Below are 5,312 nucleotides of genomic sequence, written 5' to 3' on the forward strand. Positions count from 1 at the left end.
TGGATGGAGGTTGATAAAAGTTGACCTTCTTTCATTCTCTGGAGCCGACTCCATGGATTTTATGGATGGTGGTTAAAGACCTGCTCTTCTAGTGGTCTTCCTTCTAGTCGCTGTAAAAAGTCAGTCCATCCTGGCCGACTTCAACACCTCTTCATGACAACTTGTTCTGCCTCCGACCTGGTGGAAACTCCAGAAACTCGGGAAAACCGTGGAGACTCGAAGAACTCGTGGAGACTCGAAGAACTCGTCGGGCGGGGGAAGGTGTGGTGGGGGTGGGGGGAGGTGGGGGAGTAGAGGGGGGAGGCCGCCACCCACCTCCCCGCCTACTCTCCGCCCTGACTCCACCCAGACTCCGCCTTGGCTCCCCATGTGGTCACTTCAGGAACTACGATGCCAAAGGGACGACGAATTTATTTCTTTTCATCTGATCTGTAGCTCAGTGAGTTAAGGATTTGCCTATGGAGCTGCAGGTCGCTGGTTCAAGACCAGACACTTCTTAAATTTTCTCAAAATCCTGACAAAGACAAAGAAAGAAAATGCCGGTGGTGGGTCTTGAACCTGCGACCTTCCACTTGGTAGTCCTCTTCTTATCCCCCTGAGCTACTCGCTCAGATACTAATTCTTCTTTTTTTTGCGCATTTATCATCTATTTTTTGTCGTTTTCGATTTTTTTTTTAACTCGAGTCTCGACTCGACCGTTTTTCTCAGGAGGTTGGACTTCAGCCTTTGTGCTGGAGGGTGGAACCCTCAGTTCCAAGACTTTCCAAAGCCTCCACACCTCCCGAGTCCTCAGGACCTGAGCTTTCACACAGTCTGAGGGCTGAAATTTTCTAAGTCCCACAGTAGTTCTCTGTTAGTTTGAACCTTCAGACAGTCTGAGGACTGAAATTTTCTAAGTTCCTGAGTAGTTCTCTGTTAGTTTGAACCTTCAGACAGTCCAAGGACTGAAATTTTCTAAGTTCCTGAGTAGTTCTCTGTTAGTTTGAACCTTTCAGACAGTCCAAGGACTGAAATCTTAAAAGGTTCTCAGTACTTCTGTTAGTTTGAGCTTTCAGACAGTCTGAGGACTGAAATTTTAAAAGTTTCTCACTACTTCTCTGTTAGTTTGAACCTTCAGACACTCTTGAGGACTGAAGTTTTAAAAGTTTCTCACTACTTCTCTGTTAGTTTGAACTTTCTGGTTAACAGAAGCCTTAAAACTTGTGACCATGAGTCTTGATTTCACATTTAGACCATCCATCTGAGTTCTTCTCAGACCTTCACCTGTGGGTTTTTTAGAAATCCTTAACAAACTTTGATTCTCTTCACTGAACAGTAAAGTTTGTGGAGATCAGAAGGTAACGTTAGTTTGATCAATGCCTTCAACTACTAGTAGACTTTATATGGAAAGCAGTTTTCTTAAATGAGTTCTTAGTAAATCTGTCCACAATCAAACCAAGAACATAGAAAGAGGAAATGTTTGAAGAAACAACTTGATGTTTTCATTTCAGACTAGAAAACACTTAAAGACCTTCATCTGTTTTTGCTCTTTTTCATCCTTTTATTGTCTCTTCTGTTTAATTTGATCTTCTAAAGTTTAACTGGTGTCTTTTCAAATGTTTTGTCTTTAGTTTGATTCTTCTTAAATGTTTAGTTTTGCTCTTTTCTCACCTTTTTTTCTTTTCTAATGTCTGATTTGATTTTGAAATGTTTTGTCTTTTTAATGTTTAGTTGTTTTTTCAAATGTTTTATTGGCTTGTTTGAAAAATTCCCTTTTCTTTCCCAATGTTTAATTTTTTGATTAAATCTTTGTTAAGGTTTTTCTTTTTAAATATTTTACCACCTTTTAATGTTTCATTTTCTTTTTAAATGCTTCATTGTATTTTCTGTTTAATTCCTACTTAAAGTTTTATTGTCTTTAAGATTTAATTTTCGAATTAAACATTTAATTTTTTAATTCAATGTTTTGTCTTTTTAAAGGTTTAATAATCTAATTAAATGTTTTGTATTTTTAAAAAATGTTTAATATTCTTCTTGTTTAATTGTATTTTTTAAATGTTTAATTATCTAAAATATTTCATCTTTAATGTTTAATATTTTTGTTTAAAAACATTTAATTTCATAATTACATGTTTTGTATCTTCCATTTAATTATCTAATTAAATATTTTGTCTCTTTAATATAATTTAATTGTATTTAATGTTTAATTTTCTTGTTAAAAGTTTTATTGTATAAATGTTTTTTCTTTGATTTAATTGCTTTTTTAAATGCAATTTATTTCTTTAATCTTTTTTTGTCAAGATGCTAACCCCAACCTTAAAAATGAAATAAACCCTTAAATCACAATGAAAATACTTCTGTCGTCACAATCATGAGTTAGTCAATTATTCAGTTTATCAATTCAACTTTATTTGTTTAGCACCTTTTACACAGATGACAAAACTAAACAAGCAAAGAAAAAACTATGCTAAAACTATGATTGAAACTCAAAAACATATTTTTTAAAAAAAAAAAGATTTAACATGGTAATAAAATATGTTGTGTCCAGGGGATGGAGGGAGTTTATTGAAGTCTTCTTGGGCTCACATGGGAAATCATTTAAAATATAAACTTGATATTCAGTCTAAGGAAACTGGAAACTGCAGAATGACAGAAGAACCAACAATATCTCCTGTTTTCTCCTTTAATGAGTCGACTCTTCTTGTGCTTTCAGACCAAAGAACTACAGACTCTTCACAACCTGCTCAAACTCTTCGTATGGGACCTCACTACACGGGTCAAGAAGGTTTCCTTCTCCTCATTTCTACTCTGAAGCTCACCTTCTCCTGCTCAAACTGCAAACAGTGTTTCTGCTGCTCTAAAGTCTGGTCTCCAGAACTTCCTAAAAACTCTCAAAGTCTCTTCTGCTGCAGGTTGCTTTGTAGAACTGTTTCAGAAAACCTCACTAAACACATGGAGGGGCCTCAAGATAGTCGTCCAAATGAAACCATACAAAAACCAAACTAGCACAACCCAAACGCTAAAGTCTCCTGCAGCCTACTAGAGAAGCTCTGAGAACAGAGAATCAGGACAGGAACTCTTACCTTCTGGACAACCAACGTTGGTTCACAAACAAGAATACAGAATGTGTCTGACCAAAAACCTCTGAAGACTCACTACAGCCAAGATAAAGACACAGCTGCACCAAATCCACTAATCACTGCACACATTAGCACCATGTGCTAACTGTGGCTAAAGAACCACATTTACCAAGACAACTATCCAGTACAAAGCCCTAAAACACCAAGAAACACATTAAAGTCTATTTTACTGCTGGGAGCTGCAAGCCAACGCCTAAAGAACAGACTAAAGCAACGGGGCCAAACCAGGTTAAGTGGTGAAGGGAAACAGAGGAAATGTTTGTCTGCAGCTAAAAAAGCAGGAAGACACTGCGCTGCTCAGGTGTTCCTGATAACACCAAGCTGCTCAGGTGTTCCTGATAACACCTAGCAGCCACCTGGACAGCCAATAGGAGCACAGCTTACTGGAAGTCCAGAGGGCTGGCTTAGTCAAGGAAATTTAATTTAAAGTTGAAGCAGAAAGTTAACAAAGAAAGTTGAAAACCACCTTCTGATCCCTGAAATCTCTGAGTTTTCACACAAAGAACACCTGAACATGTCAAACTGGTTTCATAGTAGAACCATCATTGTAAAAACGTCATATTATGGTGTGTTGCTCAAAAAACATTAGGACCCGGCTGTCAGGGGACAAACATGTAAGAAACATGAGAACAGAGAGAACCCAACCAGTAGGTCACAGTTTATCATCCCCCAGTCATCTCCTGAAGTCCATATGGTGAGAGACATCAGTATCTGGTTGTTAATTTACCAGAGGATGCTTATAATCATGCTGATGTGGTCTGTACTCTACAGTATTTTAGTGACTCAATAAATGCCTAAGTTGTTTTTTTTAAATGCTTTTTAGTTTTTAATAAACATTTAAAGCCTATATGTAATCAATAAATGGCCTTTGCCTATCTTAAGAAAAATTCACTCAGAACTCTGATATGTTAACAGTACTAAATAAATCAATAAATACATGCATACAACAAAAATAAGTTAATACATTAACTGTGTTAAGATAAGATTTAGATTTTTAAAAAAGTTGTTTATGTTTTTGCAGAATCCAGTATTGCTCACTGGTTGGTCATTACATTTTGTTAGTTTGATTTCACTGTTTAAAATGATGCCACCTCTTTTCAGACAGAACCTGTGATAATAAAACAATACAAAATTTTTAGTTCCGTGTTAATAAAGCACTTAAAGCTTTAAGTATGGCTAAATGCTTTTTTCAAAATTAAATATATCACTCCTTAGGTGGTAGTGGCCCCAAGTTCAGTAAAGTTGGAAAGATATTCACAGATTCGGACTTCCAGCATCAATAACTCATTAGATATAGGTTGTCAAAACATAAACGGTGCCTCTTTCCCATTGTTGCAAGGCAGACAATGTGCTACAAGCCCAGTTTTATCAAAAGTAGCTGTCTTTCAAGCTACAGGAATAACATTGGTGTCTATGGAGTGAACAGGGTCCGTCTGCAATTTGCAAAACCGCTGCAACAGTAAAGAGAGACAAATATTCAATAACTTCACTCTTATACATTGTAGTGTCACTAAAATCACTGCAGCCTTCAACTGGCTCCTGTTGACAAAGTGTTTTAACAGAAATGTAAATGCTGTAATTTGATTCTTTTAATGAACCATGTAACTTGAGATGGATGTGATGGACTGGGTGTGACCACAAGTGTCAACACGTCGGATGGTTGCTCACCAGTGTGTGTCCAAGGGACCTCTCAGGGAGTTTGTGTGTTTGCTCAGACTCATGAAAAATTAGAGGGAATGTTGGTCATAGGTTAGTATGTCGTCCAAAATGTGACAAAAATGTCATAGGTTAGTATGTCGTCCAAAATGTGACAAAAATGTCATAGGTTAGTATGTCGTCCAAAATGTGACAAAAATGTCATAGGTTAGTATGTCGTCCAAAATGTGACAAAAATGTCATAGGTTAGTATGTCGTCCAAAATGTGACAAAAATGTCACAGGTTAGTATGTCGTCCAAAATGTGACAAAAATGTCATAGTTTAGTATGTCGTCCAAAATGTGACAAAAATGTCATAGGTTAGTATGTCGTCCAAAATGTGACAAAAATGTCATAGGTTAGTATGTCGTCCAAAATGTGGCAAAAATGTCATAGGTTAGTATGTCGTCCAAAATGTGACAAAAATGTCATAGGTTAGTATGTCGTCCAAAATGTGACAAAAATGTCATAGGTTAGTATGTCGTCCAAAATGTGACA

This window comes from Amphiprion ocellaris, chromosome 12, assembly GCF_022539595.1.
Source record: "Amphiprion ocellaris isolate individual 3 ecotype Okinawa chromosome 12, ASM2253959v1, whole genome shotgun sequence".
Classification (NCBI taxonomy): domain Eukaryota; kingdom Metazoa; phylum Chordata; class Actinopteri; family Pomacentridae; genus Amphiprion; species Amphiprion ocellaris.